The sequence below is a fragment of the Tauraco erythrolophus genome, chromosome 1 (assembly GCF_009769465.1).
Source record: "Tauraco erythrolophus isolate bTauEry1 chromosome 1, bTauEry1.pri, whole genome shotgun sequence".
Lineage (NCBI taxonomy): Eukaryota > Metazoa > Chordata > Aves > Musophagiformes > Musophagidae > Tauraco > Tauraco erythrolophus.
The window spans coordinates 11,821,959-11,847,134 of record NC_141465.1 but is presented as its reverse complement, the minus strand read 5'-3'; the positions used below and the strand labels follow the sequence as shown (position 1 = coordinate 11,847,134).

At 41.9% G+C, this 25,176-nt stretch overlaps 1 protein-coding gene across 4 annotated transcripts in view; it reads right to left on the bottom strand.

The window, feature by feature from the left end:
- Positions 1-25,176, bottom strand: part of BBX (BBX high mobility group box domain containing) — a 147,656-nt gene that overhangs the window by 112,885 nt on the left and 9,595 nt on the right. For 2 of the 4 annotated variants that reach the window (XM_086617246.1, XM_086617237.1), the window contains exon 2: positions 17,857-17,945. The exons of the other annotated variants lie outside the window; for them this stretch is intronic. The gene's annotated coding sequence lies outside the window, so the exon portion shown is untranslated. The remainder of the gene's footprint in view (positions 1-17,856; positions 17,946-25,176) is intronic. 4 annotated transcript variants of the gene reach the window in all.

The window sequence follows — 25,176 nt, the reverse complement described above, 5'->3', positions numbered from 1 at the left end:
AACTCCAGACCGCTGAGAATAACTCTTTTGGGGGAGGAGTAACAGCGTTTTGACGACACGGAGAAGCAGGAAGCTGAGCTCAGCAGCGCGGACAGCACGGACGGGGCGGAGCGGCACGGCGTGAGGAAAAGTGGAGCAAAGACTCCCCGCTCCCGCTCGCTTTTGGCAGCGCGGCTGAATCCCGCTGCATGACTGAAATACCAGTGGCATGGCTGACACGGGTGCCAGCGACACCCCCTCTTCCCACCCCCCTTGCCAGAGGTGCCCCCCATGCCCTCCGACGCTCGCCCCGGGCTGGGCGAAGGCTGCCCGCACGCCACGCCGTGCCGCCGAGCCCGCTTCCACGCGTGAGCCGCTCTGAAAAGGCACGTCCTGCAGGACGGACCCAACACTCCTGCTCTTGGAACTGCAGGAAACTCTTACAGATGATGGTATCTTCTACAAGATCGTACTGCCCTGTTCTGCACATAACTTAACTTATTTGGATAAAGTTATTAAAAAAAAAAAGGGGGGGGGGGGCATTCTTTAGGAAAACAGCTTCAAGAACCGTGAGGCTTTTCAGGCTCAAATTCAGACCGAGCCCAAGCTGGGCTTTAACTCGGTAAGAGCATCCCCTGCTCCACACAAACCGTCTCTCCCAAAGGCATACGCTCGCCCCCCCAGGCCCCCAGCAGGGCTGATTCTGCTCCCACAGTGCCACAGCCCCCCGCCTGCCCTCCTGGCCTCTGCAAGAGTCGGGCTGCACCTGCCCCTTGCCACGCTGTCCCCACGTTCCCCAGGAGCGAGGTTTGCTCATGTCACTATGTGGGGTTTTGTAATGCCATCCTAAAACAGAGCAATACATAATCCTCTAAGTAAAGGTGAGCTTAGAAAACAAAGCATCAAGGTAGAGTCAAAAAGATACAAGGCAAAGTGGACTGACCACCATGGGAGCCATCAGCCGTTGTTCCAAAAGAAGAATTAAAACCCATAATGGAAAACAGCATGTCAATGGACCTCCCGAGCACTCACACAGCCAGGATCTGATCCATACCTCTCAGCCAAAAGCAGACAAACCCTATGTGTTTATAGTTTTTCCACACGAGACCGTGGAGATAACCACAGAGAGTATTCCTCCTTAGACACGTCTCTTGCTTTCTCTCAAGTCTCAATGTTTTGCCTCATTAGCTTTGCATGGCAAGACCTGCAGGTATTCTGCTCTGAGGGGTACAGGGCACTTGGTTCACAGGACCACAACAAAACAGTAAACCAGTTTAAGCCAAGTTTGTAAAATCCTGTCTGATATCCTCTACACTAGTACTGACAGAAGAAGGGAAATGAGAACCAAGGTGGACAACCAATTTTATCTTTACCACTTCTTTCACGTATTTTCTATTACCTGCTCAATACAGGAACCTGTAGCATGTCTTTAACTCACATTCAGAAGATCCCATTCCAGAAGATTATGAAACCCAGCAACTTTTGACACAGCATTTACTGACTCCTTTGAAGTTCTCTTTGTCTTGTTCACTTTTTGACACTGTTTTGAAGTTTGCCCTATACTCAGTCTGCTGTCAAATCCAGACTGAGCTAGAGACACACTTCTCTCCCTACCTCTCTGCAGAGCCTGATGGCCTTCACTTCCAAGCGTGGAAAGACAGGCCCCATGCCTTCGTCTTCAGCATTTTCAGTTCCCAGGCTACCTTTGGTGACTGCAGTTACCTTAACTCCTCAGGCTGTAAGCTGAAGGTCACTGATGCAGGCAAACATCCCTACCTACAGCTACTCGGATGGAGCAGTCGGCTCTGACACGGTGGATGCAAAGCCTCATCGCAGCAGTTATCTTCAGGTGCTGCAGCAGCATCAGCAGAGCCACAAGGAGACTAAAGGCAGCCTCAATCTCCGCATGCAGGCTCGGCCAGCCAGTGTACGAGCAGCAGCACGCCGGATCCTACCCACCTCAATCTCAAAGCCATTTCTGCACTAGTGCCTGTGTAGTTCTGCAGCTTTATCCCTTTTCATTCACATACTGAGACACTCTAGTTTCACTCTCAGGAGAACTTACTCATTCTTTTTAGGGAAAACTATTAGCACTGAAGTGACATACAGCTGATTCCTCACTAAGAAAACATATAGTTTAAAGACAGAACTATATCAGAACTGGGAACATAATCTATACGCTCAGCTGAACAGATTTAGTGAGTATTAAAACCAAGCAGCCACAAAAGCTGCATGGGATGTCGTGCTGCCGGTGGTGTGTGGACAAACAGCAGGCTAGGTTAAAACACAGGTAAAAGCTCAACTTAAGAGGAACAGCAAAAGTATTCCCAAACCTTTTCTGATACGGTTACTGTTACATAAATGCCTGGGCTTCTCTTCTAATCAAAACCAACACTCGTACAGCATCACTCAGCTCTGGGAGTCTGTCACACCAGGGATAAATGAGCTTACAAGCCCACCTCCAATCCCAGGATTATGGCGTGTACTTCAGAGAAACTGTTTCCTACCTGCTTTATAGAAGAGAGAGTCTACAGCACTGCGTACTGGTTTTCCCCTGCTATTCAGATTGATATTTAGCTTTGAAAGGGCACTTCTCAATTCTCACAAATACCAGACAGGTATGCTGTTCCTACAGTGTACCTTCCTGTATTCCTTTCTCCTCTCTACTTCTTCAGTTCAAGTACACATGTACATCAGTGAGAGTATTTCATTAGATACAGAAGAGTAATCTCTGGCACCCTTGACATGACAGCCAAAGACAATGTACTCCAACAACCTAGAAAACACCAGAAACACTTTAAGGGGGAAAAAAAAAAAGTATTCTTAGTTAGTAAATAAAAATCATTAACTAATTTATGAAGTTGACTAAGAAATCACTTAAGGCACATCTTTAACTTCAGCAATGCACACCTTTAACAACAAAGGCATATCTTTAACTTCAGTCTCTCTTGACTTAGTAACAAACTAAAACACTCTCATAGGTGTTTTTAAGTAACTTGCTATTATTTATTTTGCAAACAATTTTTTGTAAGTATTCTGAAAGACCCTCCTCTACCAGCCCACTTCAGTCTTTTACTATTGAAAGCACTTCATCCTTGAGATGACAGGTCATACAAAGAGAAATTTGAAGAGACACTGGCTAAAGTATTCTGTTGTTTTCAGTACAAAAAGCTCCATTTCTTTAACTCTGCCTTTTTACGCAAGAAACTTCCTTGAGAAACTAGAGTAGCATCTGCTTGTACTTCAAATAATTACTCTCTGCTTCTTTGCCCCTCCCAAGTTTCCTTGACTGAGGTCATCAAAATAACAAATACATTTTAAAATCAAAGTTTACCATTTGTAAGATTTTAGGGGCAGGACTGTGAATGCCACTATTAGGCAACCATTCCTCTCAAAGCAGACGAGTTTGTGCTTAACACTACCTAACAGTTAGACTTCTGTCATTATCTTCACTAGCCGGTGTTACTAGCCTGTCCAGAGGTCTCCGACTTCAGTATATATGCAGCGTTAGATCAGCAGTTTTTACACTGCAGTCGTTATTTCCTACGGGTCTGCAAAAGTAAGTAAGATTAGTCCACTGCTGGTAGGCTTACATTCATTTTTCAGGCATTCTTATTATCTATAGGATGCTTTTTTAGTGTTTTTAAAGCAATAAAAAAGAAGTTGAAAAAAACACTACTTTAAATTGTGTCAGCTTTTTTCTTGCAGGGAGAATACAAATTTTTTGAAAGTCTGAAAATCGTCATGAAAAGGGATCATCTAATGTATAATCACCTTCTAGCTACTAGACGAGATAGAAACCTACCTCAGAAAGAAGGCGTGAAGTAGGAAGTAGCAAGTACCTAGAACTGTACGCACTCCTGTGCTTTAAATTCATTGACTTACACTTAGAAGTTCAGGCATTTCCCATCAAGTAGTTACTCTGTACTGTTTTAACATTAACTTGAAATCTTCGTATCGCTTAAACTACAGTTGTCAAATTTCATTTATGTGACAATTTCTGACCTCTCATCCCTGCATTAAAGGCAGGTGGAGATCAGGCCCCAAATTGTCTCTGTATTTATTTAAAACAAGCCAGTCTGGAAAGAGTTTGATCACAAATTTACTCACACCATCAGTACGTCTATCTTCCTCTGAACTGACATGACTTCTCCTGGCCGGTTACTCTGGTACTTTATGAGCACTAAAGTTTCTAAGAAAGTGACCAAGATAGGAAAGACCTGGTGAAAGAAGATACATAGGGAAGAAGTAACACTGGTGATTCTTGCATGGTTGAAAGGTTTCTCCTGCTAACCAGCAAGGAAATATAACAGCAAACAACCATGGAAACAAACAAACAAACATTTTGAGAGCATATTTAAAACACTTCAAAACTTAACCTGGAAGTGACTGTCAGTGAAGACATGCAAGAAATTCCCTAAGCAATCAAATTTGCAGTAACAGTCTACTGTTGTAACCTTGCCTCCTGCAAAATCTACAGAAGAATTGTGCTCACATATACATACAGAGTTTGCAGCAATATCAATAAATTATAATCTCCACTGAAGCTCTGTATTTTGTTCCAATTCCATAAAGAAATACAGTATTAATCACTAAATCTAAACAAAGTCTCTACTCAGCTCAAAATGGATACAATCTCCCAATCCAACGCTGATATAACTCTGCAATACCACACAGTTAATAACACTAAACAGATAAATTAATTCATAAAGCATTCCAGAAAACACCATCAACTATCTGTGCATTCAGAAATAGCAGAACCACCATTTTAATGATTCCCAGACCTCAGCACTTCTTAGAAGTCGTATCAGATATTTTCATACACGTACATGTAGACACAACAGCTTACTGAGCTATGTAGCACACGAACAGCACACATGCAACAGCAGATTTCTACTCCCAGAAAGCCACTGCACCGTTACCTACGACACACACCCACCCGTCACGAGCATCAGAACAACTTCAGGTACAAATGTCATACGTAAATAATGTGCAAAATACCCAAGCCAAAAATCCTACCACAAGCAGCGTGCTTGTCCCTTCTTATTCCTCCCCCACACTGTTATCCTGAGAAGTTAAATCCAAGTTCTTCTCTGCTACAGGGAGAAGGCACTCAGATACCACATACACTGTGGCAGCATAAAAACCTAACACTGTTGCCCCTTTTTAGCTTTATTACCAGAACAAGACACTGGCAAGTTTGGAGATGCCAAAATTTACTTCTCACAACATTAAGGTCACGTGTTACCTGCAGCACAAAAACCCCACCACAGTCCAATATGAAAATTTCTTTAAGTTAGGAAGGTTTTGCCTAGCTTTTGCTTTAAGAATAATGAGAGTTGTTCTCCACGAGATTAAAATGCAAAACAGACTTTTAAAAATAAAACTGCATTAGTATAATCTTCTCTTATTTTCTAGTTCTCCTATCAGAAACGATTCACTAGAAAGACATACACTCCTGTCTTTTAAAACAGCCCAGTTTTCGTCCTAGATGTACTGCTGCAATATTCTGTAAGCATATTCTTAAAAGAGATGCAAAGGTTCAAAGAGCAGTTGCAGAGAATGCTATTTCACTTTGCTAATTTGCATAGTTTTATGGTTCCTATCCTCCCTCCTAAATGGAAAACTAACTGTGATAAAACATCAAGCCCAATTAGAAACAGCCACTACACACAACTATTTATTTGAACGATTTCCTTCAGAGTACACCTAATTGTTTTTACAGAACCCTTTAGTGTTTGGGCCAAATATTGTCATCTTTTCTTCAGAAAAAAAATTCCTCCAGCTTCACATCTCATTCACCAAGTACTTCATTGAACTCAAATCTTGATACGTATAAAAATAAATCTTTCGAACTTAATTTATTGTAACGAAATGCTGGAAAAACGCTATGGCAGCCTTAGTTCTGCATTCAGGATACACTTGTGATTTTCTTCAGGTTATAGTACTAGCTTGCACATTAGAAAGTCCAAGTTCGGAACTTATTTGAATGTTCATAATTAAGACAGAAATCAAGTGCAATGTAAGACTTTAGCACCACAACTAGAGCTCAGATTTTTGCAGCTTGGTCCCACTGGTATGACACTTGCCAGAAACCTGAAGTTTAGCTTTGTTTTGGACTGTAATCTATGATGTGCTCCTTTTACATTTAAGGGCCAAAAACCTGACAGACTTCTATAAGCATAGGAAGAAGTAACAAAGTGGGCAAGATTTAGAAAATAGGCAAGTGCCTTCAGGAAACGTGCTTTATCCACATCTGTGGACAGCTGGCGGCCGTGCCAGCCACAGCAGGAGCAGAAATCAGTCTCTGTGGCAGCACCAAGCAAGAGACGAAGCGAGCACAGAGGAGAGGTCAGGTCCCTGCAGGTGGGCTGCCATCCTGTTCTTGGCATATCCAGGTTATATCTTCCTCCATAAACGTGCTTTGCTGGAAAAGCGAGGAGGGCAGCAAAAATGGCAGGGAAATCATTTTTGCCCAGTTTTACTGAAGAGCAAACCCGGCCTGACCTTTAACTGTCCTTACACTGTTTTAACCTACGGCTGCGCTCCCACCTCCGCAACCTCCCCTCCCGCCCTCACCCTCCGGCAGCAGGGGCCCAGGCACCCCACCCTGCCCGTGGGTGCCTGCCCTGCTGCAGGGGTACCCCAGCACACACCACGGCTTTGGCAACGGCCGGGCCTGGCACAGCCTCCCCTGAGAAGCAGAGCTGCTAGGAGGACGGCTGGCCCCAGCCAAGGCCACTGCAGCTGTGAGCAAGGACAGAGGACTCCTCCCTGGAAACATGAGAGTGGGGGTTACGCCAGCAAGAAAACCACGTGTAAATACAACACTCAGCATGCAAATCCAGCAAATAAAGTAAAATTTTAAACCATCCCTGTGGATTTACGACATGTCATCCAGTCTTCAGCTGTTCTTTTGTTTTACCAGCAACTACTTCCTCTGAATGATTGCAAACAAATTGAAGTCAAGGTGCTTCTGCAAAACCATTAATTAGCCTTGGCTAATTGCAAACTTACTTTAAAAAAACAAAACAAACAGCCCTATCATTTCCTCTCCAGTAATAAGTGTTGCTTAGGGTTTCATACACGAGAGCAAAACACTTGCTGTAACAACTCTCGTGATGATGTCCACTCTTACCCAAAGACCTGACCCCAAAGCCAGACCTGTGAATAAGTGGCTACCCCATGGTCTTCTCTAACTAAGTTTCTCTATACTTTGTCAGAATACTATCTAAAATGAAATGAGTCATTTTTCTCATTCAATGAAAAAAAAAAAAAGATGCTTTTTCTTCTCTGGTCTGTGGTTTTCTCCCCCAGTGTTTGTGTGGCACTCTAAAGCTAAAAAAAAGTTTCTCTTATGCAACACTTCACTTTACTATAAAAGAACACAAAACAGATTACCAACATTCAAAACTGAGTTTTTACTTCAAACGTGCAACCTCTCCCCTCCCAAAAAAAAGCCCCAAACTAAAGGTTTTTTACATTCTGCCACCAAAAAAATCAATGCACTATGTAAAGTACTGATTGATGCACATATAAATACAACAAATCTCTTCATCAAGGAAAATCATACAGGTTGCTTGCATTCAAGTCTAAAACAAGCAGTTCTTTGGGTTTTTTTGTTTTTAATCGACAGAAAGAAAAGGTTTAAGCTAGGCCACTCATTACCAAAGGACGCAATGCTTTATAGGTTCAAACTGTGACCTTGGTCTACGCAGAAATGCAACAAATGCTCTAGTTGTTACGGTAAAACACTGGCTTGCCAGTAACACAAATTCTCCTATTCCTGCACCTGTCCTGCACTCCTGAAGTTAAAGGCACGTTAACAATAACAGCTATTTGCATGAAAACCTCACACTTGAAATGCAGTGGCTGCAGAGCTGACCTACTGCTACTTTCACTACTGATGCATTTTATACTGCCACAGAAAGGTACAAGGGCCCATGGGAGACCAGTTGCTGCTGGTTAAGTTTAGAGAAGCCACTGGCTGCGTCCCTGGGTCTCGCTGAGCCAACCACCACCGCTACTCTCTGGGACCCTGCCTGGTACAGTCCTGAAGGAGGAAGAGCAAAAGTAGCTTCTAGCTTTGGTGCTGAAAAGACCCGAGAAAGGCCAAGCGCATTCCTCTAGGAGAAAGAGGCTGCTGGAACAAGCAAGCTGGAGAAATCCAACGTCTTCTCTGACGTTCACATTTTTGTCAAAGCGATTCCACTACTGTAATTTGATCTTCTGACCTGGGTCTAGATGTGGGTTGTGAACTTAACTGCGTAACTTGTAGATCAACGCAGTATAGGAACCACACAAACATAATAAATCCCTGTCAACAGGCACTTATTTAAATTTTCAGCACACTAAATGCTGTATTAATTTTATTATTGTTATTGTTATTTTTACTTTTTCTAAAAGAGACTGGAGGGAGGATGGGGTAGAATGTTAAACATGGCCTTTAAGGATTATGCTGCTGTAAGAGCACAAGGCTTGGCCCAATAATTGGAGCACAAACTAGTCAGTCATTACATTTACAGTTTCTTTTAATTTGGACATACCTGACTTCCTTGAAGCCACTAAAAGACCAGCTTGGTCTATTTAAGCAATGGGAATTAAATAGATATTAAATCAACTGGTACACTCTAGACACTTTAGATAAACACAGGTAACGTGGCCTCAGTGCTGACTGACTTCTGTATTTCACATACATTCCCCAAGGACTCCAGTTTTCAATTACAGCTTCTTTAAGGAAAGGCAGAAGAGCAGGGCAAAAATTCTAGCTGAGCACCAAAGGCAATACACAGATCCTTCCCTGCCTCCCTCACTCCTATAAAACCCAAGAACAAGCCCTCTAATAAGCAGATCTTATCCCAAACTAGTTCCCACTTTCAACAACAAAACTTAATATCAAAATAAATACCAAGTTAATTGAATAATAATTTCCCAAGAGAAAGTACTCTTTCCAAAATCCAGTGCCATAAAAGAAGTCCATAAACAGGATCTGCAACTTGCTAGTACAGAAAGCGCTGTTACTGCAGCCTAAACACATTTTGCATCTTGAAGAAACGCCCAGGACGCACCCCCATTGCGTACGGTACCAACTGCCAGCGACTGGCTGCAAAGACTCCACATGCTTTCGGCAGCCCCGTGCTCCAAGGCACAGAAATCCGATTTAAACCCACTAACTGAGTGCAACGGACTCAGTACAGCAGCCAGCCCAGCTCTGCACGAGCTAATTTACCTGTACTCAATGCAGGATAAACTAGTGTGCACAGAGCTCCACGCTACCACTGCCAAACCACTTCTGGTACTTTTTCTACCTTACTGAAAGCACACCGGCTTAACTACGAAACACAGTGGTCTACAATGTAGACACACCCTTAAGGTTGGAGATTATGCCAAGTTTTATCCATAGGCTGGATTTTGAAATGCTACGTTTTAACAAAGTGCTTCTAAAAAGCTGGTAATAATGAATCTTTTGAGGTTTGGGTTTTGGTGGTGTGGTTTGTGTTTGGGTTTTTTTTTTTTACTTTTTTTTTTGTTGTTGGTTTTGTGTTGTTTGTTGGGTTTTTTTAAGACCCTGCATAATGCACAGCCAACTCTTCAGACGTCAAAATCCATCAAATCCAACTGCAAACCAGACTTGGGAAGCATGCAGAAAACTTTGTTTTGTTAGTAAACAGGCAGTATATTTGCCTATTGGTCTGGCTGAACTCCTTAGCTGTGTTGGGCATTTACCAGAGGCCAGTGATGCCTTGCATTTTCAAGGAGGTCATGGAGAGAAAAAAAGCATTCAGCACCTCGGTAGGGGATTTGGTGGATGGGACAACTCCAATTGTCCCCGAATTAACCACAAGCAACAGAATAGTTGAGACATTAAAGACAGAGTTTGGCAGATATGGGAAGACCCTGGGTTTCCTGAAAGATATTTATACTGGAGATGCACAGTCCTGTGCAGTCCTCTCCACCTCCCACTTCTATTTCCCTTAGTAACAATGACTGATTTGGAGTCATACAGCAACTGCTATCAATTGCCAAACTATTCAGTAATCTTTACTAGGCCTCCTGTTTCACTGTAATAATTTTAAGTACACCACAAAGCAGAAATCTCTCATGATTGTTTATTTATCACTGCTGAGAAACACAGCACAGCATCCATCATTCTCTGGAAAGCTACCACTCTGCCCAGTAAGGCACGGGTCACCATACACTCTGGAGCCTTTTTCTGTATTGACTCTGTGGTCGAATTAAAGCAAGTTGCTTGCATTACTTTTTCTACCTCTGGTATGATCATGATCACTGACTTTCTGTGAATGAAGAAACTTAAGAATCAAACTTTACCTTGCTATCCTACTCTGAATGTGCAGCAGTAGCAAACCGAGAGCCACATCAAGGTCCACGTGTCTATAGTATACAGGAACTCCATTTAAAGAATACTGGTGAACACAGACACCTTGGTAATACATGGTCTCCCACCTTCAAGTTTAAAACTGTCTTCTTTCATCATATGTACATATAGGTGGGGGAATTTGAGTATTTCAAGTCAATGTAAGTGACCCGCTCCTTCTCACCGAGTTGCAATGAGAACGAGGCACCCACCTCACTTGTGTGACTGAAAATTTCATAGAATCATAGAATGGTTAGGGTTGGAAGGGATCATAGAATCATAGAATCATAGAATCGTTAGGGCTGGAAGGGACCTTCAAAGGTCATCTAGTCCAACCCCCCTGCAAGGAACAGGGATATCTCCAACTAGATCAGGTTGCTCAGGGCCTCATCCAACCGGGCCTTGAACGTCTCCAGGGATGGAGCATCCACCACCTCTCTGGGCAACCTGTTCCAGTGTTCTACAACTCTCATGGTAAAAAATTTTTTCCTAATATCCAACCTGAATCTACCTCCCTCTATTTTAAAACCATTACCCCTTGTCCTATCATAACTGGCCCTCCTGAACAGCCTCTCCCCATCTTTCTTGTAGGCCCCCTTGAGGTACTGGAAGACTGCTATAAGGTCACCCCGGAGCCTCCTCTTCTCCAGGCTGAACAGCCCCAACTCTTTCAGCCTGTCCTCATAGGAAAGGTGCTCCAGCCCTCTTATCATCTTCGTGGCCCTCCTCTGGACCCTCTCCAACTGGTCCATGTCCTTCTTACGTTGGGGACTCCAGAACTGGACGCAATACTCCAAGTGAGGTCTCACGACTAGATGATCTTAAAGATCATCTAGTTCCAACCCCTCTGCCATGGGCAGAGAAATCCTCCACTACACCAGGTTGCCCAAAGCCTCATCCAACCTGGCCTTGAACACTTCCAGGGATGGGGCATCCACAACTTCTCTGGGCAACCTGTTCCACTGCCTCACCACCCTCTGAGTGAAAAATTTCTTCCTTATATCTAATCTAAATCTCCCCTCTTTCAGTTTAAAGCCATTGCCCCTTGTCCTATCACTACACACCCTTGTAAAAAGTCCCTCTCCAGCTTTCCTGTAGGCCCCCTTTAGGTACTGGAAAGCTGCTATAAAATCACCCCATAGCCTTCTCTTCTCCAGGCTGAACAACCCCAACTCTCTCAGCCTGTTGTCACAGAAGAGGTGCTCCAGCCCTCGGATCATCTTCGTGGCCCTCCTCTGGACTTGCTCCAGTAGCTCCATGTCCTTCTTGTGTTGGGGACTCCAGAGCTGAACACAGTATTCCAGGTGGGGTCTCACGAGAGCTGAGTAGAGGGGCAGAAGAATTTCAAACAGAAGTAGTGACGGATATGGCTAAGTTTGCTTCAATAAGCACCAACTGCTTAGTAATTCACAGCTGATAGACATTTAATTTAAATTCTAACTGACAGTCCAATCCTATTGGTACATAACCATAAATCATGCGCCTTTTCAACTGCATGTAACAGGTTTCAGTAGCGTGCTCATCAAACTCTGAATCCTTGCTTAGTTATTTACTTCCCTAATCATTATTTCAGGATGTTTATGTAAGAACTAAAATTCTTTTCAAATTAGAGGCAAGTGAAAGGTGTAACCACCGGAAATCACAAAATTCTCACTTTGAAATTATAAGCATCATCTTAAATTATTCAGGTCTGCCCTAACAACAAATATTTTCCTAAGTTTCACGCATTCCTGCAAATAGAGGTATAAAAATAAATGCTTCTCAACTCCTATATTCTGGCAAGACAATGGTATAGGCTACTTCTTTGTGGCAGCTGCCGAAAGCATGCATCTCTACACCTCGTCCTGTCACTCCTGTCAGTACAGCGAGGTGTAGGTACTTTACCGCAGGATGCACGCTAGTGCAACAGGTCTGTAAGTCACTACGGAACTGATTTCAAATGTTCTCAGCTTAAGTTGTTGGGCATTACTTCTGCCAACTAAAACCCTGAGGCCCGCGGATTTGTTCTAAGGCAAAACCGAGAGACTCAGAACTCAAAGTGCAAGGTTAAGCAGGCATGAGCACATAACCACAGGTCTCAAATCACCCCTTTGATTACACATATTTGATCAACCCCTTCGCTCTTTTGCAGAGCTTTACGTCCTGATCACAGAACGCTTCAGGAGAGCACAGACCATCAGCAGCTAAGTGGAAACAAAAGCAAGAAAACGTGAAACGAAAACTCCAGCAGCCTAAAGAAATATCGGGGCAGTGGGAACAGAAAGGAATCCATTTCAGCCTTATGCACACTATAGCCAACAGTACCACCAGTTAGGATGAGCTATTTTGATTACTTCCAATAACCCCCAAACTTGGACACTTCTAGTGCCGTTTCGGTTCTCCGGAGTTTCCAAAGAAAAACATCTCTACAGCCTCACTGAAGCAGCAGAGAATTCCTTTACTCCAGCAGTCCCTCAGCCCCAGCTGCTGTGTCCCACCTCCTCATCAGCATTCCCGTAATGTCAAGGCAAGTTTGCAAGTTAGAGATGCTCACTGTCAGTTTGTTGAACTGCGAACCTCACATGCCAGCAAGCTCCTGCATGGCTTCATCCCTGCTCTCCATTCACAGTGATGATTCACGTTAGAAGCAAATTACCACCACCGAGTGAAAACAAAAGTCCTTTTTGTTGGCAAAGTAAGACTGCTTGAATCTTTTGAAGTAATCTTCTTGAGGATCATCTCGTTCATTTGCCCAAATTATTCACAAGTCCAAGAAACACCTACGCAAGGTGGGTTTTTGAAATTTTGGTCTAACTTGCTCATGATTCAAATGCATGCAACCAGCAAAATCAGTTTATTACCTTTACTTCCCTTCAGACCAGGGCTCTAGCATACAACAGTAAGCTCCTGCCACCTTGTGGGACTCCACGGATTTCCCTGAAATCTTATTTCAGCAGCAAGCTAGTTGGTTAAAACAAATAAGCAGTCAGGAGTTACTTTCCTTGCCTTTCACCACAGTGAATGTTAATATAAGAGAGAAATATTTATGGAGAGGGTATGCCATTTCGAGTATTTTCTGGTTCATTATTCCTAGCATTGTTTATATAGCTGAGCTGCTGGATTTAGTAATATTATGGAAGGTGTTTTAAATATTTAAATATCTGTCAACAATCCTAAGTTTTGGAGGCTGATACATCTAAGTTTAAATAACACTATGATAAAATACTTGTCACCAGCAGTAAATTTCACATATTTGAAATAGATTCCACATAGAAATAATATGAATTTAGGCTGAAAATCCTTGCAGTCAGGTGCAATTTTGAAACCCAATAATAACCTCAGTCTTACAAGGAATTATGCATATGCTTAACTTTTAATATGGTGATAATACATGTCCAGTTCTCCCAAAAGATCTGATTCCACGTGATTACTTTTCAACTGCAATTTTGCTTTCCATTTAATGTTCTTCGTCTCCTCATCCCCCTCCACCCCTATTGTACGTGGCTGACTTAATGAATGAGTGAAGCTCTCCAATGATACATGAGACAATTGGAATGGAAGAAGTTTCTCAACACAGTAACAAGCAAGCGAAGATCCATGATCCCCATCCTCGTGTCTTACATGTTGTCTACTGCCTCTCAAACAGGTAACTCATCACACCTACTTTGTGGGGATGCAAAAGACAACAGCAGCTGCAAACAACAGAGAAGATACAAGGTTCTCTTTTTATTTAAGCGAAACCTCTGCTGCTCCAGATCTCAAAAATGAAAAAGCACAGATGAGCACAGATGATGTGACTCCATGAACTTGATCAACAGCCTCAATGAACCTGCTCCTTTCCATTCTCGGAGCTAAGTGATTTGTTAAAGATGCACAGAAATACAAGAACAGTTAGGGAGCACTTCTTCCCCCTCAACATCCCGCCACTGCTTCACTGAACCTGGTGGAGATCTACCATGCTGTGTACTTGATGCCAACCGTAGCAAACTTAACTCCAAGGAACTTCCTTCTGGTACAGGAAAAACTGTCAACAGACTCTAAACAGGAACAGCTCTTCCTGATGTCACAAGCAAATAATCTTTAGTAAAGGCCTTAGTAGCTCATAAATAAACTCAAGAACAATAATTACAGATCCACAGCCAAAGGAAATACAGCAGAAATGTCCGTGTTCATCCACGAGCGAAACGCATTTTTGCTAAAAGATGAAACAATGACAAAATGTCAGGCAACAAATCAAGTTGGCACAACATACCTGAGAGACTGAAATTTTGTGTTCTTGAATAAGAAGTTTTACAATCTCACTAGCTTCCCTGGTAACTTCACAAGTGGCGTTGTCTCTGACAGCTATCACATTCCTCCCTCCCCTTACCTCCTCCTATATACTCTTGAAGTCCTACTAGCCATACAATTAACTTAGAAGCCAAAGTTGTGATGTCTGTGACAATCTCTGACCACACCTCAGCTCCATTACTGAGAATCCCTCACAGACTGAGCTGTCTGTGTTCTGACTGTCTGGAAGACACCAAAATGTTCCTCAGAGTTCTCCTTACCCATCCCAATCTCCACTACAGGAAACTCAGACAGACAAATAGGCAGGGAGCTCTACCAGAGAGTCCACAATCTGGATGATCAGGGAATCGGAACTGCAGGACATACCCTACCCACCCCAGATAAAGCCAACACCTTGCAAGGACTGCTCAGGTACCACTATACTCTTACCTCACTCTGGGTATTAGGAATACAGACATCTCCTTGTCAGGAGCTATTTGGTTCAGCTTTTTGCCTGCTCTGGAGCACCATGGTGTTAAGTCAGTCTCACTGTAACTGCAGACACGTATCTAAGAGCCACCTTCAGTCCTTGGCTACAGAGAAAAAGAAACAGCATGCTCTAGCACCAGAATGGATCAGATCCCACACCCACTGCAGGTCTCAATAACACCATAAGGCACGAGAGGAAAATACTAGGACCCTACAAGAAATTCTACTTTGACACAAGTGAATCGTATCCTGCCATATCCCATTTTATTTCTCTACTAGTCCTGTATTCTGCAGTATTACCAACGAAGGAGGAGGATCCCTGTGCTAACTTTCTGCTTGTCTACACACTCATAGCAGTCTAACTGCAGTACCAGGGAGCTGAGCTACCACCTTATTACTCTTCAGGATGGTTTGAAACCAGTGGCAGCACAGACACACTCCTCGCAGACTCACCGAGAGGACAACTTCTTGTTAGGGTAACTGAGTTGGAACTGATAATAACAGCGCTCTCAAGCAGCAGACTGAAAAGTACCTGATGATTTTCAGTTCTCACTGCTGTCCACCAGCAGCAAAAACTGACCAGCATTAACTTTCCTTAAAGTTGTAAGTTCTCTAAGGAACCAGAATCATCTGGTCCAGGTCAAGGAAGCATCACAGCACGGCTTCCGCCTGGTTCCCATCTAAAGCACTGTTTCTTAGCTGTCAGGGTAAGATTTGTTTTACTTTTTGCCTCAGAATATTTATTTTTCTACAAAAACATTAATTGACTTTTGTAAACTTTTGTTGAGGGAACTTTCCAAGCAGTTACATAAATTAATTCCTTTATTCATGTATTAACTGGAGGAAGAAGTATTAAAAAACCCTAACACACTATCGGGCCACTTACCTCTTCTGTTTTTATTTTATCTATACCCCTATTGATCTCCTCTTGCTGTAAACTGTTTAGCCTCACATTTTGAGGAGAAAAGAGGAAAGTTCTGAATGTAATTGCCTCCATTTCTTAAGAAACTCCCCTAAAAATCACTCAGGTTACAGAATTTACAAACTTCTGTATGTAACAAGTCTTATCAGATTTCCAAGAGGAACCTTGCTGCTTCATAAACCAGAATCCACAATCAGATCCATCTTCACCAATTGTTTCATCGATGCCAAGCCACAACAGCTTACTCAGAACTGTGCACGTGCCCAGGGATCTGTGCCAAAACGTCTCAGAGCAGGATCAGGTCCCTGCAAGATTAGCTGCATCTAGGGCTTCAATCCTGCAACTGCAATAGCTCAGGGAGACTGCTATGACAGAGGCACTGCAGAACTGGGCCCTAAAATAATCAAGTATATAAAGATCTTTGTCCTCTCCACAACTGAAGCACAATTCTTAAAAACCAACCAAACAAAAAACTTCTGTATTTGAGAAATAAAAATTGATTCTTTGGACAGCTAGCAGGACCAGCATTCTTCAGGCCAAGCTCCTTAACATCTATAGGCTATTTCCCCATTTTTTGTTTTGTTGGTTTTTTTAGAAGTTGTTTTCCAGGTTGGTAGTTTTTTTTTTTTCCTTGAAGATAAATATTTTTATTCTAGTAATTCTTTCCCATCTCCCTCAGACGAAAACCCTACATGGCCCTTGTCTTAAAGATAAACCCAACACACAAAAACTCCGTCCAAAAGATACAAGTTTGGCAGCATTTAAAGAAAGGTCAGCAGTTAAAAATCCTGATAGTGCTGGCCGGAACTGTAGAGCAAGGATGACAGAATTCTTTTGGGATCTACTGATTTTACCGATTGTCTTCTTAGCTTTCTATTGCTTTATTTCACAGTACAGGACACAGATGACTGGATTTGAAATCACAAGGTGAACAAGATATGAAGAGTTTTCTGTGAAACTGAGTTCTGGTAAGCTTAAGACAGTGTGCCAGCTGAGAAAGTGGAACATGCTTCAAACCCTAGGTTGGCACAGAAGTCTCCGCAGCTCTGAACAGCACTAGCCTATGAAAAGAAAGCACCAGATCCGTGTATTCTCAGTCTAATCTGCTTTAAAAGTCAGTCATTAGGCTTCCTTGTTACTGACCTGCTATGAAACTACAAGTTTAAAGCTGTGACCTGAACTATGAAGTGTCCCACAAAACCCCACACTGCCACAATGCCGGCTTCCTTCCAGACTACCTGTGCCAATCCTTAGAGCAAGAAGCTCAGGCTAGAGAGCTGAACTGAACACTCTGAAACATGTAAGTACAGACCAAGCCTGGCCTAAGAAGCCCTTCTGGGCAAGCGACAGTTTAACTCATGCCTGGAACCAGCATAAATATGTTTATCACCTTCACACATCTCAGACCACAAACAGAACACGCTTATGCATCCTTGCAAAAGTCACTTTCAGAGAAGTAGGAAGAACAGAGGGCAATATTCATGCAGCACTGAGTTAAGAGGAGACCCTGGCTTGGAAGAAAAAAAAACACCAGGTCCAAAAGTTCTGACCTATAAGGTTATGTTTCTATCACGTAGCACAAGGACTTAAATGTTGTAGAAGAATGCTGAATTGAACTTTTGGTAAGCTCAAATACGTAACCAGTAAGCCTGAAACTGATAGATGACAGTTCACTCTCATTTTTTTCATCTACCAATATGGAAAAGTAATATATGCACATACACAGGGCAGATGTTTCAGTAACAAAGAGGTAGTTGGTGTAATGAATTTAACAGTGACGTAGAAACTTGCAGGAATTTCAGGAGTTCTGTACTTGGTTCTGTCACCAGCCATCTGGTCTTACCTGAACATCCCTGGGTCTACTCTGCAATCTGCAAAACGAGGGTGGTAACACTGGTTCTGAAATGTTTGTAAAATGTAGTTAGCTGATGCCTGTAAAAGTACACAATAGGAGAGCAAAGTGTTATTACACCCTAATGATGTACTGTTTTACAAAATATGTAACACATACTAATGACACCACCATCTGCATTCTACAGTACACACTCTTATAGACTTTGTTTATTTACCTGTTTAGAAAGTGAACTGTTTTGACTCTCTGGTAGGATGAAATGCTAAAAGTCCACCTCTCTAGAGAAAGAAGCAGGCATCTTTTCTAGATTTTTCACAAACACCAAACAAAACTGAGCCTCAGCGTAAAATTCTCCCCAAGTATTATAACCACCACAACTAACGCAACTGCTATTTTACTCCATGATAGGTAAGGTAATAAAAAAAAATAATAACCTGGACCACTCTTTCCAACTTTCAGCCCTGCTACTCAGTACCAAGTTTTTCTTCCCAAGACTGCAAAACACTTTATAAAGGAAGAAACCATCACCATCCCAAGTTTGTAAATGGAGAAACAGAGAAAGAAAGAAAGAAAGAAAGAAACAGAGAAAGAAAGAAAGAAAGAAAGAAAGAAAGAAAGAAAGAAAGAAAGAAAGAAAGAAAGAAAGAAAGAAAGAAAGAAAGAAAGAAAGAAAGAAAGAAAGAAAGAAAGAAAGAAAGAAAGAAAGAAAGAAAGAAAGAAAGAAAGAAAGAAAGAAAGAAGAAAGAAAGAAAGAAACAGAGAAAGAAAGAAAGAAAGAAACAAAGAGAGAAAGAAAGAAAGAAAGAAAGAAAGAAAGAAAGAAAGAAAGAAAGAAAGAAAGAAAGAAAGAAAGAAAGAAAGAAAGAAAGAAAGAAACAGAGAAAGAAAGAAAGAAAGAAACAGAGAAAGAAAGAAAGAAACAGAGAAAGAAAGAAAGAAAGAAAGAAACAAAGAAACAAAGAAAGAAAGAAAGAAAGAAAGAAAGAGGAAGTGACCTGCCTGAGATCATGAAGCAAGTTAATGGTAAAAACTGCAGCACCAGCCAGAGGATTTTTTCTCCTGTTCCATTCAGCACAAATTTCACCTATTGCCAGAATCCTAGAAGGAAGTGCTAACCTTTCATTTGCTTGCTAAAATATAACTGCAGAGTTGGAATGTATTTTCACCCATCCCTCTGAATACATTTGAGCTTTAATAGTAAATTGTACTCGATATAGCATTGCATATGCCCCAGGTCGTGTTTCAAGAAGTTCATTCAGAGTCTGCGACACATTTTACTAGAAACTCTCTCCAAGATCAATCTTCTTCACTCCCAGCGCCATTAGAGCATAATTTATGCATTATTCCACGAATTTGTCTACCTTAGAAAACAGTCTTGTTTCAGCTACACCAGAACACAATCAGAACAAGTACTACTGCACCAGGACACCACTCTATACCTAGCGAGGGATTTTTTTTGTGTGCTCACTTCTACACCAGTTATTATATCAGTGTACCTCAAAAAGGCAAAAAAGTAAACTTACAAAAATGCAAGCACACCGTTGTGAAAGAGATTTTACTGCTTTTTGGGGGTTTTGGTTTAGTTGTAGTGGCATACTGTACTTCTATTCTAAGGTTACTGCACCCATGCTCATACTTTCACCCACATTTGTACCGCAGTAAAATTCACACCAATCACCAGTATCACTACACCAGTGAAGTACAGATGATCTTTAAAGAATCTATGAGATTCATGAAGGCTTTCTTACAAGCCAGAATTTATTTCCCCTGAAGTCAATAGCAAAGTTCTCACTGAACTCATTGTGACAGTGATTAGACCTAATGGGATGCAGCTCCTGGGTAACAGCATAGCTCCTTTTTGGATGAGCGGTGGGGGAATCACACATATGGTTAGTTGCCCCTGTCACTTTTGGGAGTGTGGGGGGAAAAGTACTTGGGAAAGTGACAGAATCTATTTTGCAGCCAGTGAATAAAACGTACAATACTTTGCAAAGGATATTCCTCTCAGCTTACCTTATACAAACCTGGAGCGCTCGGGCTAAGACAGCACACCTGCCTTTGCATTCCCTCTATGCTTGGCTAGAGCTGCCATGAAAGCAGACTGCTTGGCAGCGACACTAGTTTGGTTCAGCACTAGCAGAAATACTTCTGGTTGTGAAGATTCCCGAGTATAAAATTGTTTCAAGAAAAAGACTGGCCTGTCATCTAAATATGGCTGGTGGTGGGATTATTTCACTAAATTGATCCATCTGACTAACTCTCTAAAGCAAAGGGAAAGAAGGGAGCTTTAATTGCAGTGATGGGACCAAGTCCCCTCCTCCACAAATAAAAAACAAAAAGGAGTGAGGGTGTCTTGCTCTTCCAATCAAGTGTTACTGATGTAGTTACAGCAGTATTTTAAACACGCACTGCTCCTAGCTGGTTTTGCCACAAACCCTATGACTAAGATAGCCAAATTCTGTTCAGCAGCCTCAGTGGAATTGCATAAGCTCACACCAACTCTGAATTCAGACCAAAGTGAATTTTATATCCCATTTTTATTAGTCTGACCAGTAGCCCATTTCAACGTAACCTAGCAGGAAAACACTGCTAAGCACATGCTGAGTAACAGGCTTCTGAGACATCTCAGAGAGCACCCTCAAAGATACCAATTCTCCTGAGAAAATCTTGGCTCAAATACTTCTTTTCTGAACCGGAAGAAAGCCTCAACATTTCACATGTTTGAGGCGGGGGGAAAAGGCAAATTAGAACAAGAATAGTTCAATCCTATGGAAATGCAATAACTACAACATCAGTCACATTAGTAAAGCATTCTGTTTTAACACATGCTAAACAAGAGCTAATTGTTTTAAGGTAGCTTTATAAAACATGAATGCTTCAGCAATAAACAGCTTCTGTCAGAAAAGTTGCCTAAATATGCAACTACTTTATTTTCTTACTGATCTTGTACCAAATGCAAGTGAAAATGAAAATGATGACCCTTTCAGGATGAGTGATTCATCTTACTTTGGCTTGTTCTCCTCTTAAGAAAAAAAGTTGGTAATACTCATAGTCTTCCCATTTCAATTTTTTAAGGAAGGTTTTCTTTTTTTTTTTCTTTTTAAAAATTGACTATTTAAACATTTGCGACCTACAACAGCATTTTGACTTTTGCTTTGATTATTTTCTAATTTCCATTTAGCTTTCTAATCTTTTTATATTTAATACCACAGTATTAAATAAAGTATATTTAATAAAACATATATTTAAGACCACAGTAACTGCTGAGAGTTTGAATACTCTATACATTGATGCTAAATAATATGGCAAAACAAGACAAAGACAGGATGACAAAGCCTATGTTTGCGCTAGGGAGAGAAGGCCATAAAAACACTTCTTGAAGTACGTAACTCCTCCTTGGTGGGAGGTGGGAGCAAAACTCAACATACGAGTAGTTTGTATAACTGTGCCACCAGGCCTCAGGCACACTCTACATTTCTGAGCACAACCCTTCCACTACCTGAGGTCTAACTCTGCATTCCTTAATGGTCACAGACACTGCTACATGGCTCCCCTGCTGCAGAAAAACTGCGTGGAGCTGCAGAGTCAATACATGTTATCAAGCTCTCTGACTCTGCCCAGATGCTATTAATATTTTGGTAGGGTGGGGGTTAGAATTCTTTACCTGTGTTAGCCCACAGAGTTATTATGACATACTTATCAATTTTTTTTTTTTTTACTTCATTGTTTTTTTTCCTTACTTTCTCCATCTAATCCATTAGTAATACATTCAGCATTGAGTAACTTAAGTTTCACTTTTTTGGTTTCGGGACACCCGTGGTGCTAGATTCATTCCTGGAAGTCATAAAGTCCTCTCTTAACCATTAAAGTCAGTGTCACATTGCCACACAGTCTAGAGGAAAGCTTGCAACGGCATTTTTAAAACAATCACCTCCATTTTTTTTTAACTTTAAGTACATAACTGTGTAAACAGACGGGTATCCCTTGATCTGTATCTGCTAGAAGTTACAGAGGGGTCTAGCTCCCACAAAAAAAAAAAAGGTAAATATGGCGACAGTGTCACCTAGTGAGCTACTCTGCATTTCTTAATGGCAGAAGATACTGCCCAAGGCATCTGTTATTACAAACAGAAACTTTGGGTAAAGATACTGAAGTCATCTGAGAAAATATGATCAGCTTAACAGAAACAGATACAGTTACAAATGAACCCTTTCTGAACAAAGAAATCAGACTCAAATCTCAATCAGTTGTTAACTGATGCTAAATGTATTTTAATAAAAAATATCTAATTGTATTGTACCTTTAAATTATGATAAATCAATGTTAAATTCTACTGTAATACGATGCAACTCAATATATATTAAATTAAAATAACTTACAGATGTTTGATGTCAAAACTGTAAACAAAGTTCAAATACTGAACAGGTTAAGTCTTCAGCGAAGGACCAAGAACAAACAGGTTTAGAACTAAGTTACCTGAAAGTAGGAACTTCCACTGCATTTGCAGAGAAAATGTCTTTGCTCCATGAGTCACTTAGTTTCTCAACTTTACACCAATCTCCACTAACTGTGAACTGAAAAAGCAAGATCACTTGTTTTCCTCCTCATCTGAGAAAGCAAAGCAGAGACGTTTGAGTTCTACTAACTCTACAAGCTTGCATTTTGTTACAGTGGAATCAGTTACTTTATTAGGGATTACACTTCACTTACATTTTAAGTGCAAACTCTATTTGCATTAACTTGTGTGCACGTGTGTTCGTGCATGAGGGTAGCTTTAATAAACAGGACATTTTTAAAGGCCGCAATTAAAAAACAAATAAATCATCATTTGTCATGTCCTAAATCAAAACTTTCTTAACAGTTGCAATCTAAATAAATGCATGTAAGCCACACAATCACTTGAGAAGTGTGCAGGCATACAGTGCATCCTCTGAACTAACAAAAAAGTAGTGCCAAATTTAGTGTAAAGGCTATATTTAGCAACATATTTTAACAGTCGTCTACCAATAGAGATTGCTTCTGAGAAAACAAATACAAAAATACCAAAGCAAAACGAGATTAAAAGCTCCAATTTACACCAAGTGTTTATTGCCCAAAATCATGATTTAAATTGGTTCAATAGGTGCAACCGGAACGTGAAGGCACCAGACACATAAGCGTATGTACAGGGGGCTGAGGAGGACCAGGAACAGGAGGTGTAGGAACACCCCTGGCTCCCAGTGTGCCTGCCCCCACTCTCTCCTTCAGCCCTGCTCCATCTCCGCAAAGCCCGTTAGTGTTCCACAAAACACCATCCCCCACTCACAAAGGTTTTTTTCTCTAGGATCCTTGGATAAGAACACATACTGTCCTCACTGGAAGACCCGCACTGTGCCCTTCTCTCCTGCAACTGGTTGCACGGGGATGCCTATGACGACCGCCTCACCTCCCGTTCCGACTTCTCTCGTTCTGTCTCCGTAAGGGTAGAATAACAATGAGCGTCGAACGCAGCCCTGTGGGTCCATCCAGGAAAGCAAGACTGCACACAGGAACGAAATCACCCGTGGCACAGAAACCAGCGGGACAATTCCTAGGCACAACACAGCATCTGGCCAGTTTTCTCCAGCGCTTCCCTCCCCACGCTCTGGCACCCCCTCGCTCGCTTCGGGCCCGTCGCCACACGGCACAGCCCAACGGAAAGCCTGACAGGGACATCCTCCAGAGTCCGCTTCACTATATAAATAAATAACCCCATTTCCTCTAGGCACGTTTCTCAGGAGGGCAGGATCTTCCTTTGCCGAGCGAAAACCAGGAAGACTTTGCCAGCACGCGGGCCCAGAGCTTTGTCCGGAGCTCCCACCTGAACAACAGGTCAGCTCCCAGCAACAGCGAACTGCGTGAGATTTCAAAACCTGCCACTCGGCATCCAGATCCCTTCCACGGCTGCCTCCGAAGGAAACCGACGGTCCAGGCTGCGGGCAGGGCCCTCACGGGGTGAGGCTTTGCCTGGGTCACTTTTAACCACAGATTTTATTTACCTTCTGCTGCTTCGGTACGTGATGCTGAGGTGACACAGACGAGCACAAGCGAGCACACAGATGCAAGGAAAATACTGATTTACTACACCACGGGAAACACTTGAAAGATAACTTTCCCGTCACACACACACACGGGCAGTTCTCTCTCATATTAATGGGAAATGGACACATTCAACCAACCATCACACGTAGCCATCCATAATTTACTTCCCTGATTTAAGGTTTTCTATACTAAGAAATAAAATTAAAAGCTTCCTCTCCTTGTTTTAGTTCTGACACTTGTGCTCTTTATTTAGTCCAACAGTTTTCAAAGAATGGCACTGGAGCTTCTGCTTAGTCTTTCAGCACTGGAACCCATTTTTAATCAGTAAAATAGAGGAAGTAAATTGTGAATAGTTACTTGCTTTAACGTATTTGCTACCAGTTTTGTCATTCCTCATTTCACAGACACCAAATTTCCCCCTATAAACACCTCTGCTCCTCCAAAAGCAGCTGGAAATTAATGATGCTATTTTTATTTTCTTATTAATTCGTATGCCATAGCACTGTAATCAGTGCTGGATCATGCTGCAATTTTGCATACTTGTTTCAAAATACATTATGAGCACTTGATGAGTGATGTTTAACACAATGTATGAAAGAGTATCTCAAACAAATTAGAGGGAAGAAACACAAATAAAGACACTTTACTTAAACACCAAAAAAGTTAGATGCATTCAAACAAGAGGTAACCCCTGAAACTCATAAGTTTGTGGCATGGAGCACTCGCTGACTAGAAGAACAGAACCAGACAGAAAGTTTGCACTCTTCAACACGAAATCTGGGTATAAAGAAACCCTCTGCAAAGAGAAAGAACACCTAAAGCCAGACTTAGCAATGAAGTGGAGGTGATAACGCCACTTCTTTCCAAATCCATCATATCCAACCATTGATTTGCAGTACATCAGAATGTTTTCTCTGCCGAGCCACACAACCAATTTGGGAAGCAAACGCACTCAAACAAAATGGCATACGTGCCAAAAGATGTATCATCTACCAAATGGCATTCTCAAACTTTACATTTTTCCACCCTCTTCTCATTTACAGGAACTCTACGTATTTCAGCAATGTCTCTATTCCTGGCCCCTCCTGCATCACTCATCATCAGGTCAGGGACTGTCTATAAGCTTGTCCACTGATCACCAAGTACAACACATACATGACCCTGGCAGGACTATCTGCACATCCGTGATTAAGAATAATGTGAAATCTGCAGCTTTCTTGAGGAATTACAGGCCACCAGCAACTTCAGGCA